Here is a 23,697-nt window from a genome sequence, read left to right as displayed (position 1 = left end):
TCTTTCAAACCTCAATCAAGTCATATTATCATTTATTTTTCAGTACATGATCATGTTTTAGCAAGCAAAAACCGAGATACATGACAAAATATTTTGGGAACACACATGCAGAATTTCGGCCCTTTCATGACAAGCTTCACGTTTTTCTGAGTTTTGTGGTTTCAGGTGATTGGTTCGATTCCAGGCTCCCAAGGCGGCTTGTATACATGTAGTAGGATGCATTAGGACCATGTTGGTCCATTCAAACCAGCCCCATGCTTGCTGGAAATTCAGAATGATAGCAAGTCCCTTAGGTGCAGAAAAATGTGGTTCGAAAATTCAGTTTCTTGTCAAGGGGTTGGATCTGATCTTGGCTGCCCCAAGGGCCTATAGCCATGGTTGGATCACTTCCCTAGCATGTCTAAGACGTGACTAAGTCGCCCTTTTGGTGGCTTGGTCCATGGCTCATCGGTTTTTAAATAATCAACAAGAACAGCCCCTTTCCCCATTCGGCCCTTCCATTTTTCAGCATATGGTTTCGTTTCTTTTGTTGCTTGGTGTGGATCTTGGTTGGCCTATGGCCCTTAGCCACGGTTCATATCATGCTCCTAGATGTCTAGATCGTGCCATGGTCAATCAAATGACCACTGGAACGACGCAAGACATCGATCATAGCATAAACACTACACACGCACGCATGAGGGCCCTCGGTGAGAACTTTCGGGTGGTTGCTGGAATGAGGCGAATTGTGGCTGGCCTAGGGCCCTTAGCCATGGTTCAAATCATTCCTTGGGACGTTGTGGAGAGGCTTTGGTCGGTGGTTAAAGCCCCAATGGCCAAAAGTCTCGCAAATGACGCGATGCAAGCTAGGTCGCAGCTGCTGGAAATTACAGCAAGTTGCTGTGTCGGTTCAGAGGCTCGTTCGAGTTCTTGGTTGGCTTTTAGCCCATGGCCTTGGACTGGACAGTGCCCCATTGAGTTAGGAAGGTCATGTTTTTGACCGTTCGTCATTTGGATTAATTTTGAGGTCGTACGAGAATTTACGGTGCAATGTGCCAAATTGACTCTCGAAAGAGCGTTTCGTGTTTTGGCCTCCATTCCACCTAGATTTCGACCCTATCATTTTAGGAACATTATTTTATGATTTTTCAGCGTATTTTAATCATGACTATACGTCGGTTCAGTGTCGGTTCAGGTTGGCTCGGAGTCATGATTAAATGCGAAGTCATTAGGCGTCATAGTCGCATCTTTTGAACGTAAATTGCATAGTTGGTCATGTTTAAGCTATTGCATATTTTTCATGGCACAGTTAGGTTGCAGCGAGCCTGGGAACGATCCAATCCAATCCAGTTGGTAAAATTACAGGAATTTTCATTACGCCAGTTAATTATTTTACGTGCATTAAACAGAAAATGATTATTTTTGAGATTTATGCGATATGGCTTGTGGTTCATTCACTATGTGGGAGTGTTATTTTTATACGGTCGCCAGTGACCGATCAGTTCAGTATGGTACCACCCGGTCGCCAGTGACCGGCCAGCTCAGTTCAGTTTCAGCCTCCCCGGTAGCCAGTTACCGATCAGTTCAGCTTAGTGCAGTGGCCACAGGCGTAAAACATAATCTCAACAGAAAATTTTACCAGATATTTCAGTACAGGCTCCAAGGAGCAAATATTTTTACAGTGATTTTCCAGTTCAGTTATGCACGTATTATAATTGCTCAGTACAGATTATTTTCAGTATGCCTCAGGACAGGATATTTTATCACATGCATATTTTAAATTCAGATTTTTACTCGTTACCTGCGATTTATGCATGCTGAGTCTTTAGGCTCACTAGACTTGATTGTTGTAGGTACTGATGAGGCCAGGGCCGAGGGCGGGGACCAGTGAGCCAGCTTGGGTCGGCAGTAGTGGCACCCGAGGACCTCAGAGCAGCAGTTGTTATTTTCTTCGCAAACAATTTTTATCAGTTGTTGGATATTTTTAAATCGTTGTTGTTGGCAAAACTTTGATTTTCTTCCGCTGCAATATTTTGAAATATTGAACTTGATTCACCAGTGATTTTATGAATGAGGCCATTTAAGTTCTTTTGAAAAGAAAATTTTTAATTTTTCCGCAAATTTTCAAGAAAGGAGTTCTAGGGCCTTCACATTTTGTGAGTGTAAATTAGTGGATTAATGCCCTTGAGATCTTTTAATGTCCAACCAATTGCATTTTTATGTCTTTTAAGCATATCAACTAATTTACCTTCTTGATCACTTGCTAGTTTGGAAGAAATTACCACCGGATATGTTTCATCTTCTCCAAGAAATGCATACTTCAATTCTTCTGGCACGGGTTTTAACTCCAATATGGGTGGTTCGTCTTTGTTTTCATATTTTGCCTCAAATTCTTTCTCTGATCCTGTTAACGAGTGATACCTGATAAAATTATCAAGATAAATTTCAATATTTTCTTTAACAATTTCAATTGAACAAATATCTAATTGATCATGAGTACTCCCTTCTTGAATGTTTTATTTCACAAGAGTTTCAATAAGATTTTCATCTTCACTTTCATCTCCTTTGTCATGTGGTTGCTTACAAAGATTAAAAACATTAAGCTCCAAGGTCATGTTACTAAATTACAACTTCATTATTCAATTCCTGTAATTTATAAGAGCATTAGAAGTTGCTAAAAATGGACGACCCAGAATTACATGAATTGCATTGCAAGCTTCGATAGGTTGTGTATCTAAAACTATGAAATCGACAGGATTTACAAAGTTATCAACTTGGACCAACACGTCTTCTAACATACCTCTTGGCACTTCAGATCTATCGGCAAGTAAAAGTGTTACCGAAGTAGTTTTAACTCGCCTAGATTGAGTTCTTGATAAACTGAATATGGAAGTAAATTAACACTAGCTCCAAGATCAAGCAAGGCTTTCTTAATCTTTCGTTCTCCAATAATACATGAAATAGTAGGACAACCAGGGTCTTTGTATTTCAAAGTATTATAATTTTGAATTATTGCACTTACTAGTTCGGCTAAAAATGATTTCTTTTTCACATTCAATTTTCTTTTCACAGTGCATAAGTCTTTCAAAAAATTGGCATATGATGGTACCTGTTTTATTGCATCTAATAAAGGAATATTAACTTTTACTTGTTTAAAAATATCATATATATCAGAATTAAAATTTGATTTTTTTGTATTTTTCAATGCATGAGGGAATGGTGGTGACACTGTCTGTTGAATCTCCTCTTCGCAAGTTATGGGTTCCACTTCCTTACCCTTTGAGGTTGATTTATCATCATCTTCACAAGGTTCAAGAATGGATTTTCCACAACCTTACCACTTCAAAGGGTAATAACAGATTTTACCTGATCCATCAGTTGAGTTCTAGAAGTTCCAGTTTGTGAATGATGATCCTTGGGATTAGGCTGTGGCATGGTTGTGAAAGAAATTTACCTTTTTCATGAACATTAAGTGCAGATGCAAATTTAGCAAGAGTATCTTTCAAATCTGTCATGGTTTGAGCAGTTTGAGTATTGATAGACTCTTGCTTTGCAATGAAAGAATTCAATATATCTTCCAAGTTCCTTTTAGGTGGAGGAACATAAGGTGCATGATTTTGAAAATTTTGTTGATTTTGGAAATGTGGTTGTAAAAATTGTGCAGCATTATCATTATTCCAAATAAAATTAGGATGATTTCGCCAACCTGGATTGTAATTTTGGAAAATTGTTCAAATTTTGGCCTTTTGAAATTGTTCAAAACATTGGCTTGTTCATGGAGACATTCTTTAAAAGAGGGCAAATTGGGACAATCTTTTTTAGAATAATCACTTGTATCACAGATGTGACACGCAATTTCTTGAACAGATTTTAATTGACCATTCTTTTTCTATTCAAGTGCCTCAACTTTTCTTGCCAAAGAGGTAAATCTAGCTTGGAGATCATGTTCATCTTTGAGGGTGTACATACCTCCACCAGATGTGGGAGATTGAATTTTGTTTGATGGTTCGATTGTACCTATAGTGTCTCAATTTTGAGCATTTTCAGCTAATGAATCGAGATACTCAATTGCCTCGTTTGGATCTTTATCTTCAAATGTTCCATTACACATAAATTCAACCATTTGTCTAGCTTTAGGTGTTAAGCCTTCATAAAATTGAGAAATAACTCTCCAAATTTCAAAACCATGATGTGGACAAAGATTAAGCAATTCTCCTTGTTTTTGAGTGTAAGTGATGATTTGCCTTTTGAAAGAATTTGTTCTATGAGATGGAAAAAAAATTTTCAAAAATTGTTGTTGCAATTCATCCCAAGTTCGAATGGATCCCGATCTAAGATTTTGTAGCCAAGTTTTAGCTTTATCTTTTAAGAAAAAGGAAAAAGCTTAAGTCGAATGGTGTTCATGCTACAATTTAGATCATTATATGTGTTGCACGCTTCTTCAAACTCTAGTAAATGCATGTATGGATTTTCAAAATCTAAGCCATGAAAATTGGGTAAAAGTTGGATAATACCAGGCTTAAAATTGAAATGATATGCATCAGGGGGAAAAACTAGACATGAAGGTGCACTAGTACGTGTAGGATTCATGTGATCTCTAAGTGTTCTTCGTCGATCATGATCATGTTGAGATTGAATTTCATCTTCATTTTCTTGGATGAGTTCTTCCGCCATGTTTTGTAAAAATGAAGTGTAATTTCGAATGAGTCGACCACTAAGTGTACGTGACCAAATGCTCATTCAAATGCAAAAGAATAAAAACACACAAAAGCAATAAAAATTCAAATAAAGAAAAATAAACTATAAAAAATTTAAATAGACTTGAAATTAAATTATACTTCCCCGGCAACGGCGCCAAAAACTTGTTGCGAATTTGATTGTTGCACTCCCAAGAGCAGGTTGTCCACAAGTAGTATATTTCGGTGAGTCCGAATATCGTATCCACAGGGAAGCTAAGGTAATTACAAGTCCATTACAATGTCTTTTTGTTTTTGTTTTTTTTTTTCTTTTAATGGTTTGAATCTTTAATTGGAAATTTTTAATTTTTCAAATTTTAATTTAAGTAGTTGAGATTAAAGGATCCACTCTTGGTATTTTAATAAAGTTAACATTAATGAAAATTATTGAAATGCACTTAATAAAATGGTTCCAATATATATTAAATAATCATATTTATATTATGTTATATATTATTATCTAATAAGTTTATAATATATTCCAAAACTTGTAAATGTTGTCAAGTATTTATTGTACTATATATATTTGTAAACACTAAATCAAGGTTCTCACTTTAAATGGTTGGTAAAACCAAACAAACATTTAAATGGTACCAAGAAATTAATATTATGATATTAATATATAATAAATCAAGGCATCCACTTTAAATTGTTGGTAAAACCAAACAAACATTTAAATTGATACCAAGAAATTAATATTATGATATATTCATATATAATAAATCAAGGCATCCACTTTAAATGGTTGGTAATACCAAACTAACATTTAAATGGTTTCAAGAATTTAGTGTAACATATAATAACAATAAATCAAAACTCCCTACTTATAAGTAGGGTATAATATTATTAAAATAAATAAATATAACATAAACAATAAATAATGATTAAATAGTATAAAACATAAATTCTTACCTTTTAATAACCTTATTATCATGCCAAGAGTTTCACATTTTCAACTCAACTTTGGGAAGTTAGCTACTCATTATTCAAAGTGTAAAACTTTGAATATGAATTTAACATGCTAATTATATTTAAATGAAGAAATAAAGGAAAAACAAAGAGAGAAATATTATGAACTTAAAAGTTTGTTTATAAAATGAGGGATGTCTCAATACATTACAATGCACCCCTATTTATAGCCAAATTTGGGGAGACAACCACAAATAAAATATTATTTTTTACACATAAGTCTTCATTGGTGTTCCAAGAAATTAATATTTTAATACACATCACTTTTGAAAATCTTTCCATCCGAATTTTCTTCTCCACATAAAACAAAACATGTAGGTATCTGAGTTGTTTGAATTGTGGTATTTTTTTAACCATTTCTCCAAGTAATTTGAGAGATATGGTCAAAATGCTAGAACATGGTAAAACTGTCACTTCTTTAGTAACTTTATTTGTTGCTTAATTTGATCCCACTTGTGAGAAGATTTTTATCTCATGCTTGCCACCAATATTGTAGATATTAACATCAATTTTCTACAGGTCCAAGAATCATCTTAATCCTATTTGCAACGCCAATGTTATTCTTGTTTGATCGAACCTGTAAAAAATAGTAAAAACTTATAATTACACAACAACTTATATTTTATACAATTTATTATAAAAAATATAATATATAAACATTTAATAAAATAAAAACTATAAATTTTTATTATAAAACATTTATTTATTATACAATTTTTTATCTTTATCAATATGCGGATTCTGGAATTCTATGGGTTATAAGTGAAGTTGATTTATTAGAGTTAGTCCATTATTAACAAGGAAGAACTCATTAAATTTTTTACGCTAGTATTAATTAAGCATTGAGTATGCGTCAGGATGCGACAGTCATACCAAGCTATTGGAGCATAAGCAAGGAATATTCTGATTGCTTCCAGTCATGCAACTGCTGCATATGTCTCGTCGTAATCTATCTCTTCTTCTTTCCTATGTCCATATGCTACAGCCCTCGCTTTGTTGCGCACAACTAAACCTTCTTCGTTCAGTTTGTTTCTGTAGACCCACTTTGTAACGTCTACCGTTTTAAAACCGCAAAAATATTTTTTTTTGTAAAAATCATATTTTCGAAATAACATTTAAACATTTCGCATGCATGAGCTGTACAGAAAAATATAACATTTAAAATTGATCTTAAATATTTGACAGTAAAAATAGTGCAGTTTAAAATAACCAACTCATCCTAAAATCATACGTAAACATGAACCAATCAAAATCTTAAAAATCGTCAACGTAGGAAAATAATTCATCTTCATTCAATCTCATAAATTATAATGCCAAAAATATGCGGTCCTCGGGTCGTGTCACCGCATCAGGTCTGCTTACTCGGAGTTCGGCACCTCCAGTCTCCTCATTATTAAGCTCACATGCATCACACACGCCTAATGAGTCTAAAGACTCAACACATATGTACAAGGAATAACAAGTACATATACATGAGACACATCAGTGAAAAATATCATACTCAACATATCTTTCATTAACTTTAAAGCATAACGTAAACGTGTAGTGTAATGTCATCTCATGTCATCATATACGTAAACGTGTCGTGTAAAATCATATCGTATTAAAGCATGTCATCTAATGCCATCATATACGTAAACATGTCGTGTAAAATCATATCGTATTAAAGCATGTCATCTCATGTCATCATATACGTATACATTTTCTTTTAAATTGAATTTATTTTATCAGCTCTATCGTATCAGCTCTATCGTATCAGCTCTATCGATGGATCCATCTACATATAACCATGGTACCAGACGACAGGGACATCAGCGACTGCATTACCCGTCCACTGAGCCTTCGCTTCAGCTCATCATATCTCATGTTATCGTATACATATACATCGTCAGTCACAACCAATTCCCATCCTTCAAAAATATCATCATATTCACCACTTAATAAAAACATGCATATACGTAGCATTTCCTTTAAACCAAACATGCAACGTATTTATCGTAATTACGTAAAAATCATGAACATGATGCATAAACATTTAAAATATCTTAAATTTGTGCTCAGAGTGCCGCCAGGACAAAAATCTCACCCCGGGTACAAAATGATCATTTTGCCCCTGGTAACCCAAAAATTACTGTTTTTGACATTTTCTTAATTGCATTGATTCTAATATGTCCCAAATAATTATTTAAGCCTACATGAATTTTCCATATATTTTTTTTTGGCTTAAATCGATGATTTTTAAATTAATCTTTAAATATAACATATTAATGCGTTTTTAATCCCGAATTAAACCAAACATTAGCATAAAATTCCCAAATTAAAAACTTTGACTTCAAATAATTATTTGAACTTAAATATAATTTTCTATAATTTTATTAAGCTTAAATTTAAGTGTTTCAATTAATTCTTTAATTAACGTTCCGTGTGACGATTATATCATGTACAAATACAAAACTCATTATTTTGATCCGAAACTTGCCAAACACTTAAAAATGTCGCAAAACATATTTAAAAATATTACTAGACGTAAACTCGAGCCCAATATAGAACTCAACCGATTTGTTTTAAAACTTCGACCGGGGTCCCGGTTTTAATCCGAATCGACTCGAAACTTAATCAAAATTTTCCCAACTTGAACCATAATTTAAACGACTCCTTCTAAACCAATTACAACTTAACTTAAGTCCCTTAAATCCATGAAATTTTGGCCAGCACATAATTTTCCTAAAGCTTTCTCGGCCCACCCCCTTTATACAATCATAACACAACATATGGTTCCAAATCTGTAAACATTCGGTCCTTCATTCTACCACCACCTGTCCGGCCTTTAAGACTCACCATTAGGACCCTAATGACCATTCTAAACTAAGCCAAGCTAATACTAAACATTGCTGCACCATCCACGTGCAGAAACCAACCGAAAGCTAGCACCTCCATCTTAATTCAAGCTATACTTCCACGGATCGAGCCTCCCCGTCGACCATACACTCATGGCTCATTCCTAACATCTTACTAGACTCTACAAGGTCTAAAACACAGCTTGGTTCGAGCCCATGCATCACAACACACCAAAAACTGCCGATCTAGCCTTCAAATACCCTCCCTACGCTAGGCTGAGCGTTTTTCCTTCGAGCTTGGCAACCTCGCCTCTCCAGCACCTAGTTAACCTTATACACCGCCTGCACAGCCCTCTAGCATCATAAAACTAACAGCCCCTTGCACAAAAATATGAAGAACTTGAGTCGGAAAGCATGACATGAAGGATTCAAAACAACCGCAAGAAATAATGCAATAACAAACATAAACCGATCAACCAACGATCAAAACAAGCATAGCAGCATAAGTTTATGGTGTGAATGATGAGGCAAGGAAGGTACATAGCGTGCCTATTGAGTTTGAAGATCAATAACGATGCGAGGGAACCCGAATAAATTTTTCTTTGCAAGATTAAGTGGCCACCGAAGCTTTCCCCGATGCAAAGCTCTGAATCCGATAGAAAATGCAGCTGGGGGATACTAAATAATTGAAAGAATGGAGTGGTTGGAGAGGGGGTGTCGGCTATTATGAGGTAGGGTAGGTTTAGGTTTAGTTTAAGTGTAGTTTAGGTTAATAAAATGTGCACTAATGTGACTCAATTAAAATAAAAAAAGTTTTAATAAGCTTAAAAGTAGGCCGATTAAATCCACACGCACTCCTAAAAAATATTTCGTGTTGAAAATTTTTGAAAACATTAGCCGAACCCTCAAAAAGTCTCCTGATTCAATAAAATTAGGGTATCGCAGAAAAATAAATTATGCGGGTAAAAATATCCAATAAATCCTGTTTTTAAAAATAACATTTAAAAACACATTATATTAATTAATAAAAATTAATCTTGTAATAAAACAATTTTTCCTGAAAATTTTCCAGTCTCAGTTCTTCGTTCGAGCGTTAAACGCATCAAGAAACCCTAATGCATGAACTTTTAAAATTTCATGAATTAAGTCCTATCATGCATAAATTATTCATAAAGTGCATAAAAATAATTAAACTCATAGATTAATTAAAAAACCTAGATTGCATGAACTTTAAATAAACAATGAATTATAACACAAATTAATGAAATAAACATGCATTTAATGCTTTAAAACAATTTAATAAAATACTGAAGAATTCTAATAACTTGCATGCATGTGGTTCACGTGGACTTTCAAATTTTCGGGACGTTGCAATCTACCCCCTTAAATTGAATTTCGTCCCCGAAATTCGCTTCCTCGATAAACAGAAAGTTTAGACTCTTAGTTCTAATATACTAATAATTCACGCTTCCGCTGCGCTACTCTGATAAAATAAGTGTTAAGTTATCCTTACGTCTCCTCAATCCTAATTATTTTGCCCATTGAAATCCTTATTTCCGAATCGCAACCTAGAACGACTTATGGCGACTTAGTTCTATTCTACTCAGGCCTCGAATTCTGACTTTTCACAAACTTCCCAACATTAGAAATGGCAGTCCGAATTTTATTGCGTCTTACTTTTCTATATTGTACCCATAATGTTCATTGATCTATTACATTTGTATTTATGCAGTTAACCCTAAGAAACCTTAGCACCAAAATTTACTGATCGATTCCTATCCTTGATAATACACTCAAATTTAAACTTTATCTCAACCCCATAATAACATTAGCCTAAGATCCTTGAATCGAATCTTCATTTTACGTCACCAAACTTTTGTAATTTAACTATTTACAAGTACACCCCAATATAAAATTGATGCGAATCTTAATGCAAAAGGCCCTAGAACTCCTTGCTTGAAATTTTGCGGAAAATTAAAAATTTTCTTTTTTAAAAATAAATGGAGTGCCTCATTCATAAAATCAACTGATAACTCAAGTTCAATGTTTAAAATATAGCAGCGGAAGAAAATAAAGTTTGCCGAAAATAACAATTTAAAAATATTCAACAGCTGATAAAATGTCTGAGCATAAAAAGTGGCAAGTGCTGAAACTGAGGTCCTCGGGTGCCACTACTGCCGACCCAAGCTGGCTCACTGGTCCCCGCCCTCGGCCCTGGCCTCATCAGTACCTACAACAATCAAGTCTAGTGAGCCTAAAGACTCAGCATGCAAATATCGTAGGTAACGAGTAAATACTGAAGTAAAATGTGCATGGGATAAAATATCATGTCATGAGGCATACTGAAAATAACTTGTACTGAGCAATTATAATACGTGCATAACTGAACTGAAAATCATAGTGAAAATGTTTGCTCCTTGGAGCCCTGTACTGAAATAACTGATAAAAATTTTCTGTTGAGATTATGGTCTACGCCTGTGGCCCCTGCACTGAACTGAACTGATTGGTAACTGGCTACCGGGGAGTATCAAACTAAACTGAGCTAGCCGGTCACTGGCGACCGGGTGGTACCAAACTGAACTGATCGGTCACTGGCGACCGTATAAAATAATGCTCCCATAATAGTGAATTGACCACAAGTCATATCGCATAAATCTCAAAAATATGTATTTTCTATTTTCATGCACGTAATATAATTAATTGGCATAATGAAAAATCCTGTAATTTTACCAACTGGATTGGGTTGGATCGTCCCCAGGTTCGCTGCAACCTGTAGCTAGTGATGAGAGGAACTCAAAACCAAAATCGGATTAAAGTTTGGATGTAAACATCTTGTACAAACTAGCTTCAAAAGTGAAAGAACTTTCCTTTTCCTTGATCCCTTCTCCCTCTCGATTCTCAGCTGATGGAACTGCTGAAATGAAGACACATAATATATATATCTTGCATGTTGAGGGGCAAGTGTCATATTTTTCAAGTAACACGCATGACCGCGGGTGTGGTAGTTCATGAACTGCGGGTGCGGTGAAGCTTCGGCGGTCCATCCACATTTGCATAAACATCGACCGCACCGCGGGTGCAGTTAGTTCTGCACCGCGGGTGCGGTGTCATTTCTGTAAATAATCTCCAACTCTCTGTCCATCAACCGCGGGTGCACTCTTTCTTGGACCGCGGATGCGGTGACCCTACTGTAAAAATGGCCAACTTTCTGTCCATGCACCGCGGGTGCGGTGCTTCTCTAGGCGCGGGTGCGGTCCCTTTCTTCAAGCAACACTTCATCTTTTCATTTTATCCACATACAATCTAGGGCATTACACCTTGTAATTGGTACAAGCCCAAGTCAAAAGCATGCTTGGGAGGTGAAGAGTTGGGGAATACTTTTCATTAAAGAGATGAGGGAGCGTTACCCCGAGTTATTCGGTGAGTTCTAATTTCGAGGACGAAATTTATTTTAAGGGGGGAAGGATTGTAGAACCCGTAAATCAGTAGACGTATAAGCCATGCATAATTCTAGATTTTTAAAAATTAATTGACTTCATTGCATGATTATTTTAAATGCATTTCTTTGAAGTTAATTATTTATTTTTTTCAGTTCAGTAGTTTGATTTTTAGCATTTCAGTTATTTCATTGAGGCCGGACTGGAGTTGGAGTTTTGAGATAGAATTTAAGATTTGAGAAATATTTCCAGAAGTTAATTTAGCTAGCAAGTAAGTTCATTTAAGTTAAAAAGAAGGTGTGAGGATTTAATTTAAGTTGCTTGAGGTGATTAAGAAATAAGCCCATTTAAGTTGCTTAATTAAGGGGTTAGCTCACTAAATTAATTAAAGGATTAGTAAGGCTTTTAAGGATTATTAGTTGACTAGATAATCAACATCTCCCCTACCTTTTTTTTTAAAATTTTGGCCCCCTTTAGATTTTTGAGCCAACTCACCCTTGACCAATTCTTTGCCATCTTTTAGCATGCTAATAATTCCAATTATCTATCAACCTCCATTTATTAATTAATTAGCATGATCCTAGTCTAGATTAGGATGGAAATAATCGGCCACTAGACCTAGAAAGCACCAACAAATCAATTGATATCAAACTAGAATTCAAAATTCAAATGAGAAGACTTAGTCTTGATATGATCCTATTATAGTGCACCCTTCTCCTCACCTTCATAACGATCATTTCTCCCCTCTCCTTTTCAAAATTTAGAGTGTATTCAGATTAGAAAATTGTGAGCCATAGCTAGGGAGAAAGGCAAGAAAAATCGAGAGCCAAGAAAGGTAGAGAAGCAAGCAACTCCGTCTCCTCCGCGCCGTCTCGTCTCTTCTTTTCGTTTCTATTTCAAACGATAACCAAGGCATGTCTAGATCCTTTCAAAACCTCAATAAAGTCCTATTATCATATTTTTAACGTTACATGATCATCAATTTATACCATAACCGAAATATATCAAGAATTTTCAGAAAAATACAAAGTGCAGATTTCGGCCCCTTCATGATGCTCTTCACGGTTGTGCTTGTTTGTGTATATTCAGGTAGATGGTTCGACTCCAGGCTCCCAAGGCGACATCTATACACGTAATAGGATGCATTAGGATCAGATTTTTCCGTTCGTTCAAGCCCCTGGTTGCTGGAAATTCAGAAATGGACAGCAACCTCTCATTTGGTCCATTATGAGTTTCGAAATTCAGTTTTGATGGCAAGGAGGAAGGATCTGATCTTGGCTGCCCCAAGGGCCTATAGCCATGGTTAGATCACTCCCCTAGCATGTCTAAGATGTGACTAAGTCGCCCTTTTGGTGGCTTGGTCCATGGCTCATCGGTTTTAATAAAAACATCACAACAGCCCCATGTCCCTTCGGCCCCTTCAAATTTCAGCATATGCATTTCGGTTTTGGGTTGCTTGGTATGGATCTTGGTTGGCCTATGGCCCATAGCCACGGTTCATACCATGCTCTTAGATGTCTGAATCATGCCATGGTCAATCAAATGGCCACTGGAACGACATAAGACATCGATCAAAGCAAAACACTACACACGCATGCACGTTGGTTCTCGGTTGGAGTTTCGGTTGAGTTATGATGTGACGCGGATTGTGGCTGGCCTAGGGCCCTTAGCCATGGTTCAAATCACTCCTTGGGATGTTGGTAAGAGTCTCTAGTTGGTGGTTCACGCCTCCAATGGCCAGTAGTCTCGAAAACAACACAAGTTACGCAATGGTACAGTTGCTGGAATTTTACAGCAAGTTGCTATGTCGGTTCGGTGGCTCGTTCGAGTTCTCGGTTGGCTTTTAGCCTATGGCCTTGGACTGGACAGTGCCCCTTTGAGTTTGGAAGGTCGTGTTTTTGACCGTTCGTGATTCGGATCATTTTTGAGGTCGTACGAGAATTTACGGTGCGATGTGCCAAATTGACTCTCGAAAGAGCGTCTCATGTTTTGGCCTCCATTTCACCTAGATTTCGACCCTCATCATTTTAGGAGCATTAGTTCATAATTTTAAACGTATTTTAATCATGATTATACGTCGGTTCAGTGTTGGTTCGGGTTGGTTCGGAGTCATGATTAAATACTTTCATAGAAGCCTGCATTTAACACTTGGCTTTCAAGTCATGGTCACACCATTCTTTGTAAGTCTGCAATTCCTCAGAAGTGCAGTAAGTCGGAGCCTTAACAGGGGACGACTTAGTAAGTTTATATGCTATCCTTTCCGAATTCAAGACGATTTTCAGATTTCTTAGCCAATTGAGGTAATTATGTCTGGTTTATATGTGTTTGTCGAGTATTACATATAGCGAATTGCGAATCGAAGACATTGTCAAAAAGTATTGAAAAGTAAAACAGATAAATGTTAATGACTATTTTAAAATATTTAGTAAGATATAATGTATGGACTTTTACTTTATAAATGTTTACTCCCACTGTTTTGACATCTTTCACTACCCTCTAGTGAAAACAGGAAACTCCTTTCCTCAGTAGGTACGCAAGGTCCAATTAGCGAATTATGATCCCGAATAATATCAGCCAATCACAATTCCTAAAAGGTAGTTTCCAATTGCATCTCTATGCAACCCTCTACGTAAACTTTTGTCTCACCTTTGATTAGGACCCAATAATATGACGTCGTTCATCTTCACGTGTCAAGCCTTACCCATCGATGTTGAACCTTAATGGACGGTCGCCATGAGTTCCCCCAATAATATGAGCCGAAATCATGGGAGTTCCACGTAGTTCACATCACCATGTCAATGGATGTCACAGCTTTCCGGCACCCAGGGCCCCCCCAATAATATGAGCCGAGCCCCGAGTACGGGTAGCGTTCATCATGCACCCATTGTCGATGGAAGACATGGAAATTATAAACAAATTTATAATTCCCCTTTTTTGGGATTGATATTAATTTTGAATCTTATTCAAAATGAGGGTTTTTAATTTTGAAAGGTCTCATCATTAATTTTATTTAAAAACTCGCCATGTTTGATCGTATGTTTGCCGGATTCATGCAACTTTGTTATTATCATAATAATAATGCACATACTCATTATTTATAACATATCATGCATATATTATAAACAGTAAACAAAATAAGGATGATCAATCGCCCCAAAACTAATGGCCCGTGTGAGCTAAACACGGGCCTGGGTCCAATCCTAGGGAAATGCAAAGGATGCAAATGCAACTATTACATTAGTTTCCAATATTTACATCTCTTCGATCTTCATAATCATCATGGCCGCCATCTTCCAATCTTGATCATCCACTATACTAATATTTACAAAAAAATATCCATGGCAAATAGGGATACATCTCATTGTTTGGGAACGGGCCATAAACCAAGCCCACTTTATAAATTGATAATTATTACAATCATTCAATACAAAATATCCTAGCATACACCCAGCAAATTGGTCTTGGGCTTATGATCATCCTTCATGCATAATATCACATATCATACACCATCAATTAATTATCACAATAATTAATTGATCCAATATTATATATCTTGATCCAATCACTAACCGCCACGATTATAAACTAAATTAACAAAGTATACAAACACCTTTGTCTACTTTCTAATTAATTTATTTATAACCGAATTTCTTGTAAATCACCATTTACTATAAATAACTAAAGTCCAACTTCAATTATTTATTTAATAAGAAAATATTTGCAATTTTTGTAAATTTAAACTTAAGGGCACAAAAAATCATTTTTCACCAAAAACATTTTGGCCCATTTAAATTTCACAAATATGTTAGTCATCCAATGACCCAACAAATCAAGGCCCATGACACTTTGATATTTCAAAACACCTTTTGAAAACCCTAGTCGTCATCGCCGTCGCAGGATTCCGGCCAACATGCAAATTTTTTTTTTTATTTTTCAAGGGGGGAATTCGGGCAGCCCGAGGGGCTGCCCTTGCTGCCCCAAATGGGCAGCAACATGCTGCCCGAAAACCCCTTTGTTTTGGCCTTGATTTTGTTGCAAAAATTTCATCTCATGCGGTTAGAAATGGACCTCAATATAATATTATGTATATGCTACAAAAACTAGTACACTTAGCTCTGATACCACTTGAAAGGGATCGATTTTAGGGTGTTCAAATGCGCAACGGAAGTTCAAAAATCTTTTCTAGGGCATAAAACCAAAATTTTGAATAAAAATGAACACCTTTGTACTAGTGTGTAACATATACTAAACACCTTTGTCATACATAGGGTGTTAAGAAATTATTACCTATCAACCTCTTGAGGTTGATGATGGCTCCAACTAAGGTGTAAACACCTTAGCTCTTGTATGGCAAGAACTTCTACAAGCTTCTAAAGAGCACTCCTTGCTCTAAAATAAAGCCCACCACCAACTAGGTAGATCCCATCATGTCTTGCACTAGAAAAATATGAGGATTTTTCTTTGAGAAGTATTTTCTTTCTTCAACAATTGAAGAACAAAATGGAGAGAAAAAAAATGAGGGAGAAGAGCCTCCAAAATTTCGGCCATTGCATTATGGATTGAAGGGGAGGGAGACTTGTCTTTGTATGTGAAAAAGTAGTGTCCAACTTTTGCATGCCATGCCTTGGTTAAACAAAAAGTTGTCTTCCAACTCTTTACCTCCCATGCATGAATTTTTATTTGATTTTTAACAATTAAAAATCCATGGACTTAATTTAATTATCTCAAACAAATTTGAGACTAATTAAACATTACTTGAATTTACTCAAGTCCACTAGTTCAATAATTATTTCTAATTGGGCTCTACAAGGCCCAATGTTATTTATTTAATTCAACACTTGAATTAAGTTAATTATTTGGACTCTACTAGGCCCACTAGTGTTAAATTAATTCAACACTTGAATTAATTTAATTTAGTCCATAATAATGTTTATGAAAATCACAATTTTCAAATACATTATTTATTTGGCCAACTTTTAATTTTAGGAACACATTCATAAATTAAAAGTTACATTTCTCTCATAGAAGTCATACTTCTATTTTTCTTTACGCTTATATACTCATTTATAAGCCGTTCAACACATTGAACTATTTTACTTCTCAACGGGATCTAGAAAGCTAGTACTTGTGTGGACCTCAATGGTTCATTGAAACAACTAGCCGTGGGTTCACATCTCCATGTGATTCGGACTAAACATGTCCTTATACGAGCATACCCCAATTGCTCCATTCTTACTTATCAACTCCTTGATAACAAGAACGTCAGAACTCAAGTCTTATAGTACCCGACCAATCATGTTAAACGCCTAGCAGCATCGCTTACATGATTCCCTAGGTATCAAATGATAGTGCCTGCAAGAACCATTCAATTATGGTTAGCGTACAGTACGGTCCCTTCAACTCATATATCCCGACCGATTCGACAACCATTGGTTTATCGAGAGTTGTCAATGAATCGATACTATGTGTCATGTCGTAGTTGCATCGATGGTGTAATATATGAAACCCCTTTCATAATTACCACCATATTCTGATCAGAGATTTCATACTACATACACATAGGATATCCATACCCGAAGGTAAGCGGTGAATCCCCGACTACAATGCATCGATTCCTATATGTTTCGACAAAACACCCAACCTTGCCACTTGATGACCCCTTGAGAGTAGGTAAACAAGTCAAAGTGTAATTCTAGTACATAGAGTCTCAATGTTGTCCCAGGTCATAAGGACTAATGGTGTACAACCATAAACTAGGACGTTTCCACTCGATAAGTGAGAACCACTTGGAAAGTCCTTTATGGAGGGTTGTTCAGTGCACTCTACCAGGAGCACCTATCTGCATGCTCGGCATCACAATGTCCCATACCAATGAAACATGGTACTCAAATCGCAGATACTAGTCTCAAACTCTAGCGGCCTATATCCTTCTTAGCGACGGCCGAATAGACTAGGAACTGTTTAGAATATACAGTATTCCAAATATGAGTTTCATGATACTCATCATATGAGCATCTCATATTCTTTCTACTATTTGTATATTCAAGGGCTTTATCTATACAACTAGCATGGGTATACAGATAAAGATGTGCCAAAACAATAATTTCAAATATAATTAAAATAAAGATTGCTTATACATAGAGTTTCATTGTGAACACTCGGCCAACACTTGGCTCGACCGGCACCTACTCTAACAATATCATCCCAGTACAACGGCGATCTGCACTTCTTGCCATACAAGGCTTCAAACGGAGCCATCTCAATGCTCGTCTGATAGCTGTTGTTGTACGAGAATTCACAAAGTGGCAATGAATCTTGCCAACTAGTGCCGAAATCTAGCACTACAGCTCTCAACATGTCCTCTAAAGTCTGGATAGTCCACTCTGACTGTCCATCTGTCTGGGGATGATAGGCAGTACTCAGGTGCAATGTCGTACCTCAAGCCTGCTGCAAACTGTGCCAAAAGTGTGAAGTGAATCGTGGATCACGATCTGATACGATAGACTTCGGCACACCATGCAATCTGACTACCTCTCTGACATACAACTCTGCCATCTGATCGTGTCGATATGTCATTCTGTATGGAATAAAACACGCTGATTTGGTTAATCTGTCAATAATGACCCAAATCGCATCACAACCTCAGGATGATCGAGGTAAATTCGTCACGAAATCCATGGAAATGTGATCCAATTTCCACTCAGGACTAGATAAACTTTGAAGTAAACCTCCGGGCTTCTTTCTCTCGGCCTTTACCAGTTGGCAATTCAAGCACTTAGACACGAATTCTGCAATATCTGACTTCATCTGTTTCTACCAGAATTGTCTTCAAATCGTTGTACATTTTCCTGCCACCAGGATGAATACTAAACCGACTACGGTGCGCTTCTGACATAATCTGTTGTTTCAATTCTGGAACATCTGGCACTACAATACGGTTATTCACATACAGAACAAAATCATGTACCTGATACTCAGACTGATGTCCTGATCTGACCATATCAATCGACTTCTGCACATTCTGATCAGTTCTTTGGGCTTCCTTAATTCTCATAATCAAATCTGGCTCAACTTGAATCGTAGCAAGTTTCAATGGTCTACTATCTGTGTCAAATGCATCTGCTGCTGCATTTGACTTTCCTGGATAGTATTTGATTTCGCAATCAAAATCTTTCAACAAATCAAGCCATCTACGCTGTCTCATGTTCAATTCTGACTGAGAAAACAAATATTTTAGGCTCTTGTGATCAGAATAGATCTCAAATTTCTCGCCATAAAGATAATAACGCCAAATCTTCAATGCAAAAACAATAGCCGCCAATTCAAGATCATGAATTGGGTATCGAATCTCGTGTGGCTTCAGTTGTCTTGAGGCATACGCAATCACATGACCTCGCTGCATAAGAACACATCCTAGCCCTCTGTGAGATGCATCACAATATACAACGAAATCGCCAGTACCTGAAGGAATCATCAAGACAGGTGCACTGGTCAGCCTTTTCTTCAACTCTAGAAAGCTGGACTCACACTCCTCAGACCATACAAACGGAGCATTCTTCTGTGTCAACTGGGTAATCGGCTTTGCAATGCTGGAGAAATATTTGATGAATCGTCGATAGTACCCTGCCAGACCCATGAAATTGCGTATCTCAGGCACAGAAGTCGGTCTCGGCCAACTGATCACAGCTTCAACTTTACTCGGATCCACAGAAATACCGTCTCCAGATATGATATGACCCAAGAAGACAACCTGTCTCAGCCAAAACTCACACTTTGACAGTTTAGCAAATAATCTTTCATTTCTTAACGTTTGCAACACAATTCTCAAATGATTGGCATGTTCATTCAGATTCTTAGAATAAACCAAGATATCATCAATAAAAACAATCACAAACTCATCCAAATACCTCTGAAAGACACGGTTCATCAATCCCATAAACATCGCTGGAGCATTCGTTAAACCAAAAGGCATGACAACAAACTCATAATGTCCATACCTGGTTCGGAATGCTGTCTTCGGTATGTCAACATCTCTAACTCTCAATTGGTGATATCCCGATCGCAAATCAATCTTGGAATAGACAGATGATCCCTGCAACTGATCAAATAAGTCATCAATACGCGGCAATGGATATTTATTCTTCACCATTGCTTTATTTAGTTGCTGGTAATCGATGCATAATCTCATGGAACCATCTTTCTTGCGCAAGAATAGCACTGGAGCACCCCAAGGAGATACACTGGGTCTGATATATCCCTTGGCTAGAAGATCTTCTAACTGCGCTTTCAATTCTTTCAACTCTATCGGCGCCATCCTTGTAATGCCCTAGATTGTATGTGGATAAAATGAAAAGATGAAGTGTTGCTTGAAGAAAGAGACCGCACCCGCAGCCCTTTTGATACCAAACCCGCGGTGCATGGACAAAAAGTTGACCAATTTTATAGTAGGGTCACCGCACCCGCGGTCTAGAAGGAGTGCACCCGCGGTTAATGTCCAGTAGGGTAGGAAATTTGGAACGAAGCAACACCGCACCCGCGGTCGTTAAATTTTGAAAAATGAAAGGCATGCCGTGGGCACAGCGCACCCGCGGTTAAGAGTGACCGCACCCGCGGTGCTGCATGTGAGAAATCCACCTTTGTTCCTTGTTGTGACACATAGCATATATATATATATATATAGATATTGGACTGATTTAGTCTTTCTCATTTTCAGAACTCAGAACCGAGAGCATCTTCAACAATTCCTCAAGTTCTTCCAAATTTATAATTGTGATTGTGTGAGATTTATACATTAAAAACTTGAATCTAAATATAGATTTGGATTCCTCTCTTTGAAGGCTACAAGGGAATGTACGTATTGTTTCCTTTCACCATGTTTTGAAGTTGAGTTGTATGAGAAAATCAGATATGAGTTATATTATAAGTTCTTATGATTATGGTGAGTATGGAAATACAATCGGATTGATTTTCGGATACCGTTTGAGATGGTGTCGATTTTCCAGCATGTATATTGAGTAAAATAGTGAAGAGTTCAGTATGATACATTATATTTTAATGAGGAGTATGAGTTGATTGTGATTGATTATGATGTTATTGAGTGATCGGTATCGCAGGATTATGCCGTTGTACCGTCGATTTGTATTAAGATTGATTATCAATTCATATATGTGTTGAATTGAGTAGAAGTTTGATAGAATACACATTGATTATGCCATTTTAGATTTGTATTGGTAAATTTGGGAACAAGACTTCGACTACGACGACGATTATACTACAACGAAGGTATAACTCATGTTTTGTTTGGGGAAGACACAACTCAAATGAGATTCAATTTGAGTTTCCCAACAAAATCACATACTAGAATTGTTGTTTATCTTTTTATATGATTATGCTTTGTTTATAGATTTATATTCAAGCATTGAGATAGAAGAGTCATTGGCAGACTTGCTAAACTAGACGTTCGGTGGTATCGACGCTTCGGATCAGATTCAATCCGATTGTAGACATTCGATACAGACGGGGCCAAAGTCTAGGAATAAGACGTACAGTTACCCCGATTGGGAGGGTAGGTGACAGACAGTGACATCTTATTCACACCGGGATCCCTAGAGTTAGAGTCGAGTCGAGTCAAGATATGAATTGAATTGAGTTGCATGCTTATTTTATTTTGGTTTCAGAGATTATGGAACCCATTGTTACTGCATGCTTATTTTGATTTAGTTTCATAGACTATGAAACCTATTGTTATGAATTTTATGCATGATAATATGCTTTATGATTTATATTTTGTATATGCATGTATACATGTTTTATACTGGGATTTATTCTCACCGGAGTATCCGGCTGTTGTCTTGTTTTGTATGTGTGCATGACAACAGGGGGGACAAGATCGGGGTCAAGAAGATGATTAGAGAAGACGAGTTTAGAGTGGTGACTCCGGATTTATTGTAGACTTGGTTTAATACTTGAAATTTAGTAGTTAAACCTTAGACTAGTTTGAACTAGAAGCATGTTGTACAAGATTTGTATTATTATACTGGTTTGTATAATAGATTGATTCCATTACCTTCCGCATTTTAAAAAAGAAAAATTTTTAGACCCTGTTTATCTGAATTGATAATTAAATCCCACAGATGATTAAGAAGATAATTAGCGTCCGGGTCCCCAAAACAGGTGGTATCAGAGCCATAGATCCTTTAGACTGAGATAGAAGAGAATGAGCGGGGTAGAGTGAGTTTTCTTTCCTTTACTGCTTTAAAATACATGTTATCTAATTATCTGATTTGAATTGGTAATATGTATTATTGAGTATGAATCAGATTTGATTCTTGATCAGCAGTAAGATGATCAGAGAAAGAATGGAACAGGTTTGTAGTATTTGAGTACTAATGTTTTGATAAGCAGATATACCTCCACAGAGAATTCCAGAAAGGGGTAGTACTTCGACTGAACAGATAGATGTATCAGAAACTCAGATGGAAATACAGTTGGAAGAATTTCATTTATTTCAGCCGCCGATTCTGAGTGGTGTCGAGACGTCTGAAGATTGTGAGAACTGGTTTGATGACATAGAAATACTTTTTGATTTACTTGATTATTCAGATGAGCAGAGAATTAAACTGATATTCCACCAGTTACGAGAGACTGCCAGAAGTTGGTGGATTACAAGTAAAAGAATGCTAGAACAGAGAGGTACAGTGATTTCGTGGGAAATATTCAGAACTGAATTTTATCGAAGATTTTTCTCAGTTTCGTACCGGGAGGACAAGAAAGCAGAGTTTGAGAATTTGAGACAAGGTCAACTGAATATTGAAGGATATGTTGCTAAATTCTCCACTCTACTACGTTTTCCTCCTCATGTAATTGGGAATGATGAAGCTGTAGCGGATCAGTTCATCAGAGAATTGAACTCGGAGATAGTTGCATTGATGAATATGCTGCGACCTTACCATTTTTTTGATGCCTTGAGTAGAGCTAAGAGAGCGGAGGCGAGTCTGATTAGACAACTAAAAAGGGTGTGTGCGATGCAACCCCAGATACAGCAATCCCCTCTCCGATTTGATCGCGGCAGTACGAGTGGAAAGCAAGATTTGCTGAAAGCTCGAAAGAAGCCATTCAAGAAGTTAGGGAGCGGACTGAGTGGTTCGTCTAGCTCCAGTGGTTCCAGCCCGAGTTGTACTGGAGTATATGGCAGAACTTGCGGAGGGAGACATTCCACAGTGCAATGCCAGGGAGTGACTGGTAGTTGCCATAATTGTAGACAGCCGGGACACCTTGCCAGAGTTTGTCCTCAGAGAAGTTCCCGAAGATTTTAGGAAGCAGAAGACCGAGGAACAGACACAGGACACACCTGATGATATAGTGGCAGGTACTGTATTTTTTATGATTATATTGCATAGGTATTGATATATACTAATGCATTCCCTACGATTATCTTTGACTGAGTTGCATTGAGATATGCTGTATCTGTTGAGTCTGATTGTACTGTAGTATTGATTCCCTTACTTTTTGGGAAAGAAAGATTGATATCAGAGATTTCTGTGAAATATTGTATACTACAGTAAGATGAGAATGAAGTCGAGTTAGATTATGATGTACTTGTATTTCTGATTTGACCGCATTATTGATATTAATATGCTGAACAAGTACAGAACTATTGTAGATTCCTGCCAGAAAAATATAAGATTCAGACCAGATAGGAATGATGAGTAGAAATTCCTCGGTAAGGATTCTAGATCT

This window comes from Primulina tabacum, chromosome 1, assembly GCF_025594145.1.
Source record: "Primulina tabacum isolate GXHZ01 chromosome 1, ASM2559414v2, whole genome shotgun sequence".
Lineage (NCBI taxonomy): Eukaryota > Viridiplantae > Streptophyta > Magnoliopsida > Lamiales > Gesneriaceae > Primulina > Primulina tabacum.
The sequence above is the reverse complement of the archived record's forward strand: the minus strand, read 5'-3'. Positions refer to the sequence as shown.